The following is a 20,185-nucleotide window of genomic DNA, read 5'->3' as shown; positions in this document are numbered from 1 at the left end:
CAGGAGAGAAACAGCTGCAATCTGTGTCATTAATCTGGCTTGGCTGTTTCACTCCCAGTAAAGATAAAGAATTTACGGTTCTGTTAATCTTCTCAATAGTCTCACCTGACACTGAGGCACTTCACAGAAGCTGCACTGTGGAGGGGATAAATAATAGGCATTTCTTTTGGCTTTTGGTCAGTTCTTTATTTTTTCAAATTCTGTTGCATAACATTAAAAAACATTTTATATTCTGTAGGACGTGTCTCTAATGTTGGTTTTTAACCAGAGCGGCCTGCTTTTGTACTTGGAAATACTCTATGCGGAGAGGAAAGCTCGGTGTACTGTATGAAAATTAACTGCCTAATCACTTTTCAATGTGCATTTTTTATCCTGCAAAAAGGAATATGTTAGTCCAATTACAGTGCCTTGCGAAAGTATTCGGCCCCCTTGAACTTTTCAACCTTTTGCCACATTTCAGGCTTCAAACATAAAGATATAAATTTTTTATTTTATGTGAAGAATCACCAACAAGTGGGACACAATTGTGAAGTGGAACGAAATCTATTGGATTTTTGAAACTTTTTTAACTAATAAAAAAATGAAAAGTGGGGCGTGCAAAATTATTCGGCCCCTTTACTTTCAGTGCAGCAAACTCACTCCAGAAGTTCAGCGAGGATCTCTGAATGATCCAATGTTGTCCTAAATGACTGATGGTGATAAATAGAATCCACCTGTATGTAATCAAGTCTCTGTATAAATGCACCTGCTCTGTGATAGTCTCAAGGTTCTGTTGAAAGCGCAGAGAGCATCATGAAGACCAAGGAACACACCAGGCAGGTCCGTAATACTGTTGTGGAGAAGTTTAAAGCCGGATTTGGATACAAAAAGATTTCCCAAGCTTCAAACATCCCAAGGAGCACTGTGCAAGCGATCATCTTGAAATGGAAGGAGTATCAGACCACTGCAAATCTACCAAGACCTGGCCGTCCCTCTAAACTTTCAGCTCAGACAAGGAGAAGACTGATCAGAGATGCAGCCAAGAGGCCCATGATCACTCTGGATGAACTGCAGAGAACTGCAGCTGAGGTGGGAGAGTCTGTCCATAGGACAACAATCAGTCTTACACTGCACAAATCTGGCCTTTATGGAAGAGTGGCAAGAAGAAAGCCATTTCTCAAAGATATCCATAAAAAGTCTCGTCTAAAGTTTGCCACAAGCCACCTGGGAGACACCCCAAACATGTGGAAGAAGGTGCTCTGGTCAGATGAAACCAAAATCGAACTTTTTGGCCACAATGCAAAACGATATGTTTGGCGTAAAAGCAACACAGCATCACCCTCAACACACCATCCCCACTGTCAAACATGGTGGTGGCAGCATCATGGTTTGGGCCTGCTTTTCTTCAGCAGGGACAGGGAAGATGGTTAAAATTGAGGGGAAGATGGATGCAGCCAAATACAGGACCATTCTGGATGAAAACCTGTTGGAGTCTGCAAAAGACCTGAAACTGGGACGGAGATTTATCTTCCAACAAGACAATGATCCCAAACATACAGCAAAATCTACAAAGGAATGGTTCACAAATAAACGTATCCAGGTGTTTGAATGGCCAAGTCAAAGTCCAGACCTGAATCCAATCGAGAATCTGTGGAAAGAGCTGAAAACTGCTGTTCACAAACGCTCTCCATCCAACCTCACTGAGCTCGAGCTGTTTTGCAAGGAAGAATGGGCAAGAATTTCAGTCTCTCGATGTGCAAAACTGATAGAGACATACCCCAAGCGACTTGCAGCTGTAATCGCAGCAAAAGGTGGCTCTACAAAGTATTAACGCAAGGGGGCCGAATAATTTTGCACACCCCACTTTTCATTTTTTTATTAGTTAAAAAAGTTTCAAAAATCCAATAGATTTCGTTCCACTTCACAATTGTGTCCCACTTGTTGGTGATTCTTCACATAAAATAAAAAATTTATATCTTTATGTTTGAAGCCTGAAATGTGGCAAAAGGTTGAAAAGTTCAAGGGGGCCGAATACTTTCGCAAGGCACTGTATACATTGTGAAAGGTTTTGATTTCTTTCGTTCAGGAACTGTATCCCTATGTGTTATATTTAGGAGCAGATTCAGTGCTGTCACAAAATGAAATGCCTATTTTCTGCACTTCTGCTGTATAACACAGTAACAGAAACAGAAATATGAGGGGCCCAGGACTAAGCTACTACCCCACAGAGGAGGGCTGCTGATCTTCAACTTTTCCATGCTGTCATATTTTCTTCTGGAATGGAAAAGTAGTGGTTTATGAGAATGGTTTATGTTGTTTTCATTTATTTGCACATTTGGAGCAGGTTGCAGATTCTACAATAAGACTTGCACTATCTCCATCCAGAGTGTAAAAGCAGGCAAGACCAAGAACGGCATCCTAATAACTGTCAGCTCTGTACAACTGTAGCACACATTAGACTGCAGAGTTATTCAGATCAGGTCCCATTAAGGGACATAGCATTTCTTTCTCTGTTCTACCTAATTCTCCAGGCGACACAAGCTTATTAATCATGCCATTGTTTAACGTTTGCAGTTTCTCATGTAGTTTCTCTTATCTGCCAGATGCACAACACTGAACATTTCAACTCCAGAGTTTTGCACCAGAGCATTTCCATTCTTCATTTCATTTCTTTGCAACAAACCACACCGAGCAGCTTTACAGTTGCACCACATCTTTTTGAAGGTAAAAAGTTATACTAATGTGCTAGGCATAGCAATAACTGTTTGTAATTAAATCTATTTGGAAAATTAATGATGCAACAAAAGTTGATCAACAGTGAGGTATCTCTGTAGTCTCAGAAGACCAGAACATACAGTCGTTTTAAAAAAACTGAACCACATGTCACTGTCTTTAGTAGTAATACTGTAAGTCACACAAACAGACTTTGAATTTAACAGACATCATTTTCTAAAGCAGAATTCTGTCTCTAAAATCAGAAGTACCAGACTTTGCCTACAACAAAGGAATAAGTGCAATAGTGAGTCTGTACAACAGGCTTGGTTTATTCTTAAAAATAGGGAAAAATAGAAGTAACAAAAATTTAAAAGTTGTCAAATATATTTATAATTGTTAAAGTGTTAAATTGTTATAATATACAAAATATTGTTAAAGTATTTGTACTGAATAGCGGCTACACCATGGTTTGACATTGAATAAAAGAGTGTATATAAATGACCCAACACTTCATGTATTTCAAAAAACAGTTGCAGTATAGTAATGTACACAAAAATGAGACAAATCTGTAAGAAATTGCAGTAAAATTCAAAAATAATAAAACTAAAAGGAACGTTTGCGGCAACATACCTTTAAATAGGTCTAACAGGCATGAAAGTCAATGACACCCTATAGGTGAAGGGCAATTAGAGCAGAGGCAGGACAATTGCTGACAATGTGTGTTCTTTGTGTTTCATAAATTTGCATTAGCAAGTTTTAAAAAGCGATCATTTTATCAATAAGTTAAAAACAGGTAGCAAGCTCTGTAAAATGCAGAAAAATGTACATATGTACAACAGCAGCCAACAAGAGTGGAAGATTGTGTGGCAATATGATGATTCAACATGAAGCATACTGTGTACATTCACCCCAGAGATGATCAATCAGGCGACAAACACTCCCTAGGTTTATTGAGTTTGGTGGTGTAAGAGCTTTTGACTCACTCCAGCCATGTGAGTAAGGTTTCAGTGCCAGGTTGGGGTTATGTGCTTGATGGAGCAAACATGATATTGGGTTTCCACAGGTACACACTGTTTCACTGCGACTTTAATCACTGAACGAGCAAGGTTCAGACCTGCATAGTTTAAGTCACTTGAAAGTGAAAGAAAGACTTATTAATGGCAATTAATGAACATAAATCGAACAGGGATTTTTTATATACTGTACGTGCATCTACAGTATGTACTAACGACTTTGTGCAAATACAATGCACACATATTACAGGAGTATGTTATTACACTTCACTACAGTATGTATTTAGTTAGAATTTGAGAAGAAAAATATTTCTGAGTCACCATGTTATAATTAGGTTTCAAAATTTGGTATATGGTGACCTAAAAATGTATTGTGGACTAGTGCAAGTAGCCTATGAAATAAAAAAAAACTCTCACTATAACAACTATATCATTTTTACAATAAGAAAAAACTGTATCATTTTCGTTAAAGCCATAGATAATGAGGAGTGTTTATAAATGAAGGAAGTGGTTGAGATTCTAACAGGAAGAGTTACTCTTTGAAGAGTTATTCTTTACTGCTTGTTGGTAAATATTTTAAATAATTTAATGTACAGTATGCCTACTTAGCAGTAACCAGCAAATAACAGTTGTGTGCAAAACTATGATTAGCATTGTTGCCTGCAGGGCCTTGAGTTTCCTTCCATAGTCCGCAGACATACTGGTGGGTTTCTAATAGTTAGAAAATGGATGGATGAATGTAGGTACACAGTAATTAATTTACCAAAGTACAAAGTAAAGTCCAAGTGGTAAGTCATGTTATTTGGATTTTTCTAAAAGTACTATTTCTTCCTGTACTATATAAGTACTACTGTATCTGTCATTTCCTGGTATTTTCTTGTACTTCCCTGTTTAGAGGGAGAGTTAAATGGGCCGTAGTGGCAGGGAAGAGCTTACGCACTGAGCAACAGAGGCATCTCCAGAGACTGCTGTGTCCAGACACTTCCAGGCTTTCCTGCAGTCACATCTGGGTATTGGTAGCCTGGAGGAAAATGGCAGGGCAGTAAGCCTGCTTGACCCAGTAAATTGCATTTTGTTATATGAGTAATAAAGAGCCTCACTTTAATGTTTTGCCTGCCTAGAGCTCAGGTGGCAAAAAAAGGAAAAAGGGCGTGTTGTTTTCAAATGAGTTCACTTCTAACTACAATGAGTTCCAATTTAGGGAAATGTAGTGTACAGTGAATGGTTTTAATTAGAAATCAAAGCAGTAAAGAGAGAATGACACATTGGGTAAGAAACCAAGATTCAAAAAGAGTACACCGAGCTACAGCAAACTGAAAAAAGATATTCTAACTTCTTAGTAATAGAGAGACAGAAAAGAACATTACAGCAAAGGCTAGACATACTGTAACATCATTTTCTTTAATAATATAGAAGTAAAAGAACTGAAGTCCATGGTTTGCAAAATTAAGTGGAATAATAACAGAAGATTAAAAACAGGTGCTAAATTGCAGTTTTTTTTAAAATGGCATTAAGAAAATGACAATAACATCCACCAGGTTATAGAGGAACCTCTGTCACAACTGAGTACCTTTAGCATAACTGATACTGAGGTAGATTAATAAAATGAGAAATAATGAATTAATTAAATGAATAGATCACCAGGGGCTGGTATTAGTTTCCTAATCTATTTCCAGTGAATAAGGGTGGGTGCTATGCCCACAGATTGGATAATGGCATGTGTTTCACCGATTTGTAAAAAGGTTATCAATACTGTTTTACTATCAATAATGTTACTGGTAAAAGTACAGAAATGAGAGAGCTCAGGTGGTATGGCGATGTGATAGTTAGCATTGCTGCCTTGCAGAGCTACATCACTGGGTTCAGCTCCTGGGGTACTGTCTGTGTGGAGTTTGGATGTTCTCCCTGTGTTTGCATAGGTTTCCTCTGGGTGCTCCAGTTTCCTCCCACAGCCCAAAGACTGGAAGGTTGATTGGCTTCGAATCTGGGTAAGTGTGTGTTTGTGTCTGTGTATGCCCTGTAATGGACTGCTGTCCTGTCCAGAGGGTATCCTACCTTGTTTCCTTCTCTTGCCACTTTAGATCCCGCAACCCTGTAGTGGATAAAGAAGTTAGAAAATGGATAGATGGATGACAGAATTAAATTCTAATATTTACAATATGATTATCTTTTTTAGGAGACAGTGGACATTGATGAAGAAAAGGAAAGTTTTTTTTATCATTCTTATTGTCATTTCAAATTATTAACATTGACAGTTAAAACAGAAAGAGCATACAGTATGGTCTGATTTACTTCGCTTTTCTTCATAAAAGGCACATTTTCAAATTAAACACCATAGGAATCCATAATAATCTATGTATATACTGTAGAATATATGTTAACATTCAGGAAACAGACTTAATGCATATCACTGGTGATTCGTAACTTCATGAAACGATGCTTGAAAGAGTTTTATGTGTTAATATAAAGTGAAAACTGTTGCGTATTTTTACAGTGAAGTGAAATGTGTCATTTTTGCTGGGTACTAATGAAATCTGCATTTCAGATCAAAAGGTTATACAGTATGAGGCAAAAGTAGAGAATTTCTGGGTGTTATTTTGCATATGTTTAGCCATATTAGAACAATGTCATTTGTTATTTTCAGGTAAGCATACTGTAAGTTTGGGACAATGGCTTGCAGGTGTTTATATTAGTTATTAGTGTTTATTAGTTATTTTGCATTAATTGTGAACATGAAAGAGCTGTGACTGTAGAGCCTTGGAGTTTATTTTTTGGGTGTGCCTCTTTTCTTGCTTATTTTCATATTTTTACTGAGGGCAATGTCTTGTACTTTTGACAAGTCTCTCTGAATTTAAACCTGTATAAAACTTTCATTACATACATCAAAGATTAACTGCAGGATTCTCTGGTTTTCTTTCCAGATTTTAATATTGCCTCTGTCAGTTCTGTGCCACTACCAGTAGCATATTGTTAATCTTTGTACAAATTGGTAAAATATTAACAATATTAATATTGTTTTTTATTAATTCAGCACATTATTGGCAAATCCATTGGTTTTTAGGCCAAAAGGTGTGAATGTTGCTTAACATAAATTGTTAAGCCAGCAGCTATATCCCCCTGCAACTCACAACTGGCAACCCACTGAAGCTAAGCAGGTGTGAGCCTGGTCAGTACCTGGATGGGAGACCTCCTGGGAAAAACTAAGGTTGCTGCTGGGAGAGGTGTTAGCAGGGGCCGATCACCCTGTAGTCCATGTGGGTCCTAATGCCCCAGTATAGTGACGGGGACACTATAGTGTAAACAGGCACCATCCTTCAGATGAGATATAAAAACTGAGGTCCTGACTCTCTCTGGTCATTAAAAATCCAAGGGTGTTTCTCGAAAAGAGTAGGGGTGTAACCGTGGTGTCCTGGCCAAATTTCCCATTGGCCCTTACCAATCATGGCCTCCTAATAATCCCCCTCTGTGAATTGGCTACATTACTCTGTTCTCCTCCCCACTGATAGCTGATGTGTGATGAGCGTTCTGGCGCACTATGGCTGCTGTCGCATCATCCAGGTGGATGCTGCACATTGGTGGTGGTGGAGGGGAGTCCCCATTACCTGTAAAGCGCTTTAAGTGGAGTGTCCAGAAAAGTGCTATATAAGTGTAAGCAATTATTATAAATTGTGGTTTTTAATACTGAGTAAAGAACATTCTCAGTTTTTATATACATTCCTGTATATTCAAGGCTGAAAAAAATTTTAAATTATTTGGAATTTTGCATGTCAGTTCTATGTTTAGATGCTGAAAGGTATAAACTATATGTAACAAATAGTTGTGACAAATACAGTATCAGACACATTTATAAATGGACATAAAAGGTCCCTTAGGTATTTGGTTTGAGAAAATTATTTCACTAGATTATTTCTTTGAGGTCTTAAGAGTGAAGAATAATGCATTCAAAATAAGCTGTTAAAAAACAACAAAATCCCCAAAACACAATAAAACATTTGCATCTAATCAATATGATCACATAAAGGGGTTCCAAGTCATTATGTCTGTATGCAACTTAGGGTTTGTAAAGGAATTCTGTGGTAACTCTGAAGTGCAAAACATGCTAAAAAGAATCTTCTCTTTACATTTCTATAAACAGAAGATTTGTGCAGCCACACAATGGTAAGAAAACGAAATGTTCAGTACAGTCCTTAAAGCACATCTTATATTTAGAAAAAAATATTTCATTCAAGTAAAATAATCCTTTGAACACATGATTAAATGTGTGATTATGAGAAAAAGTTGAAAAAGAAGACATTCAATTAGCCATGAAGTGTCTTTCTATTATGGTTTTCTCTTATACTGCAGGGATATATTTGATGGAAAACTACTGTAAACATTCAGTTTTTTCAATAAGATCATCCTACTTCTAGTTTTGCTGTAAATCTTTCATGCTATAAAGTAAATATTAGCAAAGGGGATTGAGACATTACTGAGACAGTACTGAATTGCTTTAGACTTATGTTTCTGCGATAACTCGGCTGGCTTAGCTATCATGGGAATATGTCTTGTTGACAGAATTGCTCTGTCTTGACCCAATACGCTCTCTCCCCAGCACAGATTAACCTGGCACTGCTCCAAGTTTAAAAAAAAAGATTAAATCAACATTACTTGATTGTCAGTGCCCCTCCAAATGAGTTTCGCTTTCCTCTGCCTGCTTTGAAAGTATTATGATTTTATATAATGAAAAAGGCCCACATTTTGATTAAAGAAGTGTCGCATAGAGCTTTGCCCTTTTCCATGAATGTTAAATTCAATTTCCACTGATGACTTCTTCCTGAAAAAGTTCACTCCCTCTCGGCTGCTTTTCAAATCAATTTCTTCTTATCTTGAGAGAAATTCTTACCCATATGAGTGTTTTTTTTTAATGGGAATAAAGCACATTACAACATTTCCTCCACTTTTCAAAATACAGTTAAAAATTATACTAACTCTCAGTCACCACTCACACCTTCATAAAGGTTCTGTTTTTGTTATAGTTTCTTGTGAACATTGAAGCTTTTGAATTAGTTTTTAAAACAACATATTTCTGTTTTGTATTATAAAATGCAAAATATTGTAAATGTTTTGAATCAAATCTCTAGTCTGCCAATCACTGAGTTCCACTGAGTTTGGGCTTTTCCCATATAGTACCTGCAAAATTCAATTCCATTTATTTTTATATAGCACCTTTCACAGCAAGGTTGCCACAAGGCACTTAAAGCAAATGACCATACATGTTGTAAATATAGAACAGAAAACACCAGAAGGAGAGGAACCAAAAACTCCTTAGTAAGGAGAAACAAAAACCTCTAGGGGTCCAAGGTCAACAGCCTGCCAAACCCCTTTGGGCATGCTAACATTACACAATTGAAAAAAAGGAATAAAGAAATAAATGAATAAGGGAAAAAGTAATAAATGAATAAGTATCCTAATTAACTCCTAAAACCCAACCATGACAATCTGACACAATGAGAAATGCCAGAAACAGATTGTTTACTTGCCATGCTTAGACATTCCAGGGAAACTATCTGTACTACAAGTAAGAAAGCATCATGAACAATTTGCTTTATATCTGAAATCATTTGCATACTACACTATTGGCAAAATGCTTGAGTGCAAACACAACAGAACAGATTTCTCAAGAACCACTCAAGGCATTGTAATGTACTTCTGGATAGAGGTCAATTATGACCCATGAACACATATGTAGAAAGGGATCATATTGACTTTCTTTTTACTTAGTTATGGCAGTGAAAAAAAAGAGGATCACTTTTAGTTGCAAATGAGTTTATCTAAAAAACCAGATGACAACAATGTTTTACAGAATTACTACTAAACTCCATCTCTCATGTCCTAGACTTGTATCTGACCTTTGTGCAGCCATGTACTGTACAATATATGGGTGATCCTTAATACACTTTGGATGTCTGGGAAGTGTGAAAGGCAGTCCTTGAGAAAGCAATATATAACTGACTCAGAAGATGGAAGGAAGTGCACATTCACAAACTCCCCCCCAGCTTCTGAGTCGGTTATATACAGTGGTGTGAAAAAGTGTTTGCCCCCTTCCTGATTTCTTATTTTTTTGCATGTTTGTCACACTGAAATGTTTCAGATCATCAAACAAATTGAAATATTAGAAGTTTCACATGGTCCTGTGTGAAAAAGTGATTGCCCCCTTAACCTAATAACTGGTTGGGCCACCCTTAGCAGCAAATGCAATCAAGCGTTTGCGATAACTGGCAATGAGTCTTTTACAGCGCTGTGGAGGAATTTTGGCCCACTCATCTTTGCAGAATTGTTGTAATTCAGCCGCATTGGAGGGTTTTCAAGCCTTAACCGCTTTTTTAAGGTCATGTCACAACATCTCAATCGGATTCAGGTCAGGACTTTGACTAGGCCACTCCAAAGTCTTCATTTTGTTTTTCTTAAGCCATTCAGAGGTGGACTTGCTAGTGTGTTTTGGATCATTGTCCTGCTGCAGAACCCAAGTGCGCTTCAGCTTGAGGTCACGAACAGATGGCCGGACATTCTCCTTCAGGATTTTTTGGTAGACAGCAGAATTCATGGTTCCATTTACCACAGCAAGTCTTCCAGGTCCTGAAGCAGCAAAACAGCCCCAGACCATCACACTACCAACACCATATTTTACTGTTGGTATGATGTTTCTTTTCTGAAATGCTGGGTTACTTTTACACTAGATGTAATGGGACACACCCCTTCCAAAAAGTTTTGTCTTGTCAGTCCACAGAGTATTTTCCCAAAAGTCTTGGGGATCATCAAGATGTTTTCTGGCAGAACTGAGACGAGCCTTTATGTTCTTTTTGCTCAGCAGTGGTTTTCATCTTGGAGCTGTACCATGCAGGCCATTTTTGCCCAGTCTCTTTCTTATGGTGGAGTCATGAACACTGACCTTAACTGAGGCAAGAGAAGCCTGCAGTTCTTTGGATGTTGTTGTGGGGTTTTTCGTGACCTCTTGGATGAGTCATCGCTGCGCTCTTGGGGTAATTTTGGTCACCCAGCCACTCCTGGGGAGGTTCACCACTGTTCCATGTTTTCGCCATTTGTGGATAATGGGCTCTCACTGTGGTTCGCTGGAGTCCCAAGGCTTTAGAAATGGCTTTATAACCTTTTCCAGACTGATAAATCTCAATTACTGTTTCTCATTTGTTCCTGAATTTCTTTGAATTGCGGCATGATATCTAGCTTTTGAGGATCTTTTGATCTACTTCACTTTGTCAGGCAGGTCCTATTTAAGTGATTTCTTGATTGAGAACAGGTGTGGCAGTAATCAGGCCTGGGTGTGGCTAGAGAAATTGAACTCAGCTTTCCAAAGATGTGATAAACCACAGTTGATTTATGTTTTACTGGGGGGGGGGGGCAATCACTTTTTCACACAGGGCCATGTAGGTTTGGATTTTTTTTTCCCTTAATAATAAAAACCTTCATTTAAAAATTGCATTTTGTATTTACTTGTGTTATCTTTGTCTAATATTTCAATTTGTTTGATGATCTGAAACATTTCAGTGTGACAAACATGCAAAAAAATAAGAAATCATGAAGGGGGCAAACACTTTTTCACACCACTGTATTGCTTTCTCAAGGACTGCCTTTCACACTTCACAGACAGTACAATCTGTTGAGACCACTTCCAAGCATGTTCCAAAAATGAAGCAGTCCACCATCAGAAAACAGCAACAGCTCCCAACTGAAAACTCCCCCAGAGTTTAACCTCTACCTTTTATTACAGAGGCTCCTCCCTTTTAACAGACACATTCACCTCAATAAGAACCACAAACATCAAAACAAACATCCATTACCAAAATCAATTGCATTTCACATTTTCCTTAATAGCAATATTTTAATACCTTATTGAAACACATGGGTTATTATTTTAAAACACTGGTTCATAAATGGATGGGAAGACCGGCTCCCCTCCAGTCCACAAGAGGGCACAATGGGAAACGAGGTGGTGGCCATCTGGTAATTGCTTCCCAGGCTTTAAATCCGGCCTTGCCTCTGAATGTGGTTTTGACTGTTAAACCAAAATAAGGTGCAGTGGCTGCAGCCAGCAACCAAACAAACCACCCATGAAAAGGTAAGAATTAAATTTACTTCAAACTTATAGTTTTTGGGACCAGGCCCATCACAAAGTTCTCTGGTCAAATGGCACCTCCTTAACCGTCTCCCTGTTAAACTATCTAGCAGACACGGACAATGTTTATAAAGGGGTAGCTGTGTAGGGGGCAATTAAAAAGCAAAATGCACACTCTTGGCTCCAATATGATTTACAGTAATTGACACTGTTAACATTTATCAGGAAACACAAACATGCCTCAAAAGAGGCTTTACTCTATTGTATCAGTAAACAATTTATTTTTAAGAAAGTGATGCTCTTTTAAGGTAAGAAAGTTTAGCTGAAATACCTCAAAACAAGAGTGAGCAATTGACGAGGAGGACAATTTACAAAAATTAAGATAAAATTAATTGCATTCTAATTTATTGAGATGGAAATTCCAAGGTGCATATCTTTATAAAGCAGCAGTAGCCACATATCTGTCTGTGTAAGGCTTCCATCGTAATGAGCCACTTTGTTTGGAACACAGCAGTTGTTTTATGTTTCCTCTTAGTTGAAATAAATTAACCCATTAATTCAGCATTAATCCTTTACTTGATTTGCAATGGTTACAAAATTCTAATGAGATAGCATGCCAGTAAGTAAGGTATAAAGTAATCTTTCATGTCTCCTAATTTATTTCTATACCGAAGCACAATAATGCAATATTGAAGTCTAACAGATTCAGTCATATACTGTATGTTAAACATTGACCCAATCAAACAAACACACAGGAATTGTGAAGAGAAATATAGATCAAAGAATCATTTTACAGTTCAAAGTAAATATATTATATTAACACTGTCAGAATCAAAGCATTGCAAATGTATTCAGGTATGAGTTATGATCTGTTTGGTCAACAGATCTTCTACTAGACTCAGGTTAGGATAGAAAGCTGGTCAAAGTAAGACATTGTTTTCTTAAAGTTCCATTTCCTCTATACCAACGAACTTTTGCAAAACCCTTAAAAAACAGATTCCGAAGTCCTTAGGCTCATTGTTCAATAGGTCACATGCATAACAGAGGCTGTTTCCAAGACAGCAGAGGACATCAACTGCTGGAACTCTTCACTTCCTAGTTTCCAGCCAAGTCTTCCTCCAATTAATCAGGTGACTGAGGGCAGCAGGTCATTCTCCACACCTGTCTTGGAGATGTCGTTCAGACAAGATATGACTATAGCAGGTTGCCTAGTTTCTCTGCATTTTAATCTTTAAAAATAATTCACCATTAGCCTTTGAAGCAAAAAAGTTTTTTCTGACTTCATTACAACTACAGTTGGTGTTGCCTAGTCACACCAGTCCACTTTTGACAAATTACTTATGTCTTCTAAGAGTTTGAGTACTGTGTTGATCTAAGGATCAGTTGTATAAGTCACAGGACAATTATGAAATTGGATGGGTGTCATCGTTTCGTATGATTTTGTCCTTAATGCTTTTCAATATGCTCAAGATTTCCTGAAAGCCTGTTTTTCTAGTTATGAAACTTGCTTCTTGGTGTACTGTAGCCTATCATTTGAGGAACTGTTAACTATCAGCATGTTAAACATGCATTTTTTCATAATATGCTAATCAAGTCAAATTGTCCTTAACTTTCTCATCAGAAAAGGCTTGTCCCTCATTTGTGAATGGCATACACACATAAGGGGTGTAAGCTACTTTGGCAATAGCTCCAGGAATTATTTCTGTCTTTAGTATGTTTCTAGTATGTCTAGATTTGTTTGCAATGTTAGATGAGGATGATTTCACTTTAGTCCTTGAAGCAGATTACTGGTAATGCTGGTCCAGATTTGACCTTCACACTTCCACTTCAGGCATAACCCAAACCATCCTGTGATCAGCGTCTTTTAATCCGGACAGGTCAAGGTAAATTGTTTACAGAGACATTAAGATGTTACATGGGGCCACCTCTCATTAAAGTTCTTTTACTATAGTTCTTATGATCTGACAATTATTTCGAATGACAACGCAAGTCAACAACACCAAGGTTGACAATAATAGTCAAATAATCAAAACATGAATCTGTTCACTGTATTGAACATAAATGATTTTATATGTGACCAGTGAGCTATTGATATAATTGTGCTTGTCTTTCTTGACTTCTGTCAGTGTCTCTGAAACAGATATTCCCTAAAAGCATTTTGGTGATGAAATGTACAAAGTAGAACAAGTACAGTCAGTATTTTGAAAGGATGATCTTCATCTAAGGTCAGGATTGCAGTATCCTACTTTTGTCATAAAAATAGTGAGCAAAAAAGAGCCTGTGAACCTATGCTAGGAATATATGTGGTATTATAAACACAAAATAAGAAAGATTCCAAACAACACTAAGACATTTGGCCCATCTAACCTCTTTGATAGTTAAGAACTAATTTATCCAGGGATCTCAACTGGATGTTTCTTGAAAGGAGTCAGGATATCAGCTTCAACAACATGACTGGTTAGCATGTTCTATACTACCACATTCCTTTGCATAAAGCTATTGGTATTAGTATTGCATAAAGAAATGCCTTCTATTCTCAGTAATACATTTGAATTAATTAACTGAAGTTCAGGAGGGGTTAAGTCACACTTCTCACACTCAGTATTACAAGCATTCACAAGCATTCAGTGAATTCTTGGATATTGTTGTCCCCAGTGATATACATTTTGATGAATGCATTTGACTTTATTTACATCATCTGACAGGTGGTTGAACATTTATTAATTTAATTTGCTGTTTCTACAGTGTTGACTAATGCTCCTGTGTTGGTATTTAAAATTTGACTAGTTTACCACATCTACTGTACCAGAATATAGATCATTGATATAAATGAGGAAGAGCAGTAGTTCTAGTACAGATCCCTGAGGTACTCCACTAATAACATCACCTCAATTTGAGTATTCACCCCTCATCTGAACTCCCTGTTTTTGATCTATTAGTCAATTCTGAATCCAAACACACAGATTTCCCCAAATGCCTACCACCTGTAACTTGAGCATTATTTTTTTATATATAAACAGCTTAATCAAAAGCCTTCTGAAAGTAAAATGCCTCGGGTCCTTTATGATGCTACAGTAATTTTGTTCTAATCATTGTTTCCACAACCTTACATCCAATGGAAATCAGACTTCTTGGTCTTTAATTACTTGGCTAAGTTTTGTAGATTGGTACTGCATTAGCAATTCTCCAGTCTATTGGTGTTACCCTTTCTTGAATCACTGTTAGAAGATTTGTGTCAATTATAAATAACAGCTCTTTTTCACTTGATGAGTATTGGAAAGATGCCAATTGGACCCCGGGAATTTATTAATCCCAAGTAAAACCAAAAAAACATATCTTCTACTGTATTAAAATTATTTAATATTATTTAAAAACAAGTATTAAATAATACTATTTAATAATAAAGAAATTTGCCCTTCAACTGCCTGAGGCAAGAGATTGATTTCTGAAGTGAACACCTGATTAAGATATTAATTTAGTACATCAGCAATTTTCCTGTGTCATGAGTTTCCCATTATTGTCCCAGAAACATTTACTTCATTTATGGTTGTTTTGCTGTTGCGGTACAGAATATTAATTTCCATCACTCTCTTTCAAAGTTTTTACTAATGCCCGTTTTTTTACCTGCGTTTGCAATTCCATGTATTCTACTCAATTTATTTTTTAAATCATTTTACAATATTCTTTCCCTTTATATTGTATAAAAATTATTTCAAAATTCCCAATCCAATTGAAAACTTGGATGCTCGAGTCAAGTAACAAGTACTTGAAACAGTTAAATGTATTTTTAGTGTATTTGTAAATGGTAAACGGTATTTAGTTTTACATGTTTAAAAAAACACGCTTAGAAGGTTTTCAGTGTATCTGACAAAAAAATATCAGCAAGTATGAAAAAATTATATCTTGGATTCTTCCTGTGAGTTATGAGAACATTCTGATAACAAATTCTGCTGACTAGATTAAAACACCGTACTGTAAATAGCCCTATATTTGTATTAGCACTGAGCCCATAATTTATCATTGTAACTCCATTATTTCCATTATTTAACATAAACAAATTAATTACATTAAGATTTGAAGTCATGTTACCATTTAAAAAATAGTGTTTCTTATTACTAAGTTAAACATGGTTTCTGTGGTCTAATTTATATAATTTGTAATTCAAGAGTACATGATATTCTTCATCAGAGAAAGAAAGCAAGAGGGGCCAGTTACATTCTTCCAAGTCTTTATTTGTTGCTTTTTGTATGGTCCTAAATTCCAATGTAGGGTTTTAATTACATTTTAACACGCTTCAAACTTAGAGTGGCATGCTGGTACAGTGGTTAACGTTGCTTCCTTGCAGTGCTGGGGCCCTGGGTTCAATTCCATGCCTGGGGTACTATCTGTATGGAGTTTGTATGTTCTCCCTGTGTTCACATGGTTTTCTTCTGGGTGCCTTGGTGTTCTACCACTGTCCACAAATATATTTGTAGGTTGATTGCTTCTAGAAAAATTTGTCCTAGAGTGTGTGTGCGCCCTGTGTACCCTGCTTTGTGCCAGTTGCTTGACAGATAGACTCCAACTCCCCTGCAACCCTGTACTAGATAAAGCTGTTAGAATATTTATTGATGCATGTGTAGCGGCGAGGCTTATTAATAAGAAAGAATTAAGTGTTCTGAGCCTTCCCAAATGAGGCCCCAGTTCTCTGTTCATCTCTGTGGTGCAGCCACAGAGAAACTATTCATGCAGGCTGATTTAAGGTTCCTGATAAGGACAGCTCCCAAAGGGGGATGCACTTAGCTAAGCCTGGGTATCATGATCAATGGTCATCCATTGGCGCCCATTTGTCTAGGGAGTGCCAGATGGACATCTGGACTGCATTCCTAAGTGTCAGGAGTAAGTGACTCATATCTCACCTTGATCAACCAATCAGGGACTGGTAGGGCCGAGTAACCCACGTGGGACTTTGATGCCCATGGAACTTTCAGCCAATCAACGAGCTGAAGTTCCTCCAGGTAAAAACAGGCAACACAGAGAGCCTGGGAGATTCAGTAGGATTCAGTGGAGCATTCTGTGGACTGTTCTAAAGGGAATTCAAAGGAGAATTCCAGGGCAGGACGGCCCAGGAGCAGAAGGCTCCCAAGGGCAGGATATTCTCGCAGCGCGCCTCCTGACTATCCTGAGACTCAGCCCGGACAACCACGGAACGGCCAGTGTGTCCGAGTGCCAGAACTTTCCTTTGTTCTAAGAGTTTAGAGCGGAGGTTGCCAGAGAGTAGAGAGTAGAGAGCAGAGAGTTGCCAGAGGATCCACCCGAGGTTAGCACCAGCAGCAGGCCTCGTGAACAGGTCAGAACTGTGGACAGCTGGATCACTATTCAGAACTAGCTCTTCATCAGGAACGAACCTGTCCTCCTCCTGACTTGCTGAGACCCACAGTCATCTTTTCTCCTGTGCACAAACTTTGCTAGTTAAAGCCGGTCAGTGAGCATCTGCAGCGCACCGTCGCAAGCCGCACAGCACAGCCTGGCACGGAGCCAGAGAGCGCGGATTGGACAGCAACAGCCTGCAATTGTTTCTTTGTGCCCGCAGGAGATCTGAATCCCCAGAGATTGGGTGAGTATTCAACTTCAATGCATTACAGCTCGAGAATTCAATTGTTATCCCAACCAGTTGATATCAATTTAATTCCTAAGAGTTATGTACTTGTTTTGAGTATCTAATGTAGAGGTTATAACCAAGTTCATTTACGAAACGGTCTAAATGAATGATATACTGAACGTATATCCTCTTGATATATGTAACTCTTTGTAACTGATTGAATATATACCTTTTGTATTCTGATAACCCCCTCGATAAGATCTGTTAGGTTTACATGCATATTCTATGTATTAATAAATGTATCCTCGTGTATTAGTACCTGGGTGTGCGCGTTGTTTGAGTTATGTCGCATGGTTGGATTCTAAAGCCATCAAAAGAATCAACTTTGTGATTTACTGCTACAATTAATAATTGTCTCAGTAAATGCCCAAACCCTACAGAACTGGTGCCTTCAGAGAGCCACTACATTTACATTTTGGCTATGATTACATATTTGGCGTCCCTGAGACGGTTTTCCTACACATGTCTCCAAGCTTATATACAGAAAGCAATGAAGAGTCCATTCTAAAACACAAATTGATTATCAGTTTGGGACTGTTTCGCAGTCATTTCAAAATATATACAATTGGATTGCATTGATACACTCATCTGCGCCAGTATGTTCACAACACATAACGCATCAGTGGGATGGAGAACAGAGAGATGAAACCAGTTCATAGATGGGGATTATTAGGAGGCCATGATTGGTAAAGGCCAAGGGGGATATTTGGCCAGGACACCAGGGTCACACCCGTACTCTTTTTTTTTAGAAACACCCTTGGATTTTTAATGACCACAGAGAGTCAGGATGTCGGTTTTAAATCTCATCCAATTGACATCGCCTTTTTTGCAGTATAGTGTCCCGATCTCTATACTGAGGCAGTAGGACCCACACAGAACTACAGGGTAAGATCTACTGTACCTACTGGCCCCACTAACACTTCTTCCAACAGCAATCTTACAGTATCTTTCCCAGGAGGTCTCCCGTCTCACACCTGCTGAGCTTCATTGGGGTGCCAGTTGAGTTGTAGGGTGATATAGCTGCTGGCATTTCAGCTGGGCAAGTAAAAGTGTAGGTGTGACATGAAGAAACATGAAGGTCATGAAGAAAAAAGTGAAGGTAAAAATTGTCTTCATCATTTTCATTCCTTTTGGGAAGCTTCTGTGATGTACAGAAGCAGACCTAAATGCATCAAGCATTCTGATATAAACAGAAGGTAGCTAAATAAACATTAGCTTTCGCATTACAGACCCCAATTATAAAGAAAAATTAGAGACTCCTTGAAATCAAATTTACACTTGTAAAGTGTAAGTTCATTCACTCAGCACCATGGCGACCATTAGTCTGAAGTAACAAAACATGGCAGATGAGATGAAATGAAATATTCATGAATGACGGAATCATGCTAGATTGAGGAGAGTATCAGAAGGGAGGAAGAATATAACCAGGATACTGCAGAAACCCCTTCCTCAGTTAATTACAGGAACTGAGAGTTAATGCCAGTTACCATAGCAATGAGCTCCTTTGAGCATTTCCTGTCTCCTCCTTTCCTCTGGTTTCTGCTAATGTGCTGCATTGCCAGAATCACAGAATATGGCATTTTTCAGTTCACTCTTGTCACTGTCCCCTCTCTTCCCGGACAGTTTAACAGCTTTATAGTGGAGAAGATCAAAAGGTGACGGGTAAAAGGAATATTTGAAAAAATGGAGGATTATTAAAGGGAAAAAAAGAATTTCACTGTTTTGCAAAGTTGAAGGCCTCATGTACATGTGATAGTCACAGTTCCACGCAGGGTCATGCCCCCCAACGCCCATTCCATCCCCCACACCTGGGGTGAAAACCCAGGTCTCCGGCGTAATGCAACAGAGAACCAACCATGTGAGCTGAAGGAGACTTCCCCCAGCCACGGCAGCTGAGGCCCCTGGTACGCGCAGTGAGGGCGATGACGTCACCACACTAGCTCCACTACATACAGTAAATAATATGTAGTGAAATCATGCAGTAGGGAAAGAAGAAGAGTTATAATTCATAAACACACATAGTGGTTCCAAAGTTTCAGGCAGTGATCTTGACTTTCAGATGCATATATTTGATTTTAAAGGATACTACACCTTCACACATATAGGTCTGCTTGCGGATCAAAGCCCATGTGGAAAACTAAAGAAACTCTCATGCCTGAACCCAACTGAGTATATCTGGAACAGAATCAGATTTCCAGTTACCCACCAGGGTAACCCAGGGAGAACATCTAAACTTCACACATAAGGTACCCAGACTGTAGTCAAGGCCAGGACCCACGATCTTTGAAGCTGCAGTGCTAAGCTTTACACCACAATGCCACCCCACTAATGTACCAAAATGAGAAAACTAAGTACAAATGTGTTTGTGTACGGTTCATTTTCTGCACAGCGATTTGTAGAAATTGCATTAACCCTGTTTTAAGGGTTTTCATCATACTGTTTACAGTACACATTGATATATATTAAGGATATCTTCTAGATAAAAATACAGTCTGATAGATCCATGTCTGGGCTGTTAATCAAATTCTGCTACTCTTCAATAGTAAAAAAATTGTAGGCACAGTTTGAATATCAGCAGCATGTACTGTATTGCTGTATCTCTAATGCTTCTGTGCACACTTGCTGAAAGGACTCAGACGTATGGTGTGTGTGTGTCTCTGTCATGTCCTTGAGAGATCATGTCTCTCAGGTGGGTGGTCTAGTTCTAAAGAAAATGCCTAAGACTAG

Source organism: Lepisosteus oculatus, chromosome 6 (genome assembly GCF_040954835.1).
Source record: "Lepisosteus oculatus isolate fLepOcu1 chromosome 6, fLepOcu1.hap2, whole genome shotgun sequence".
Taxonomy (NCBI): Eukaryota; Metazoa; Chordata; class Actinopteri; order Semionotiformes; family Lepisosteidae; genus Lepisosteus; species Lepisosteus oculatus.
This window is presented reverse-complemented; position numbering follows the sequence as displayed.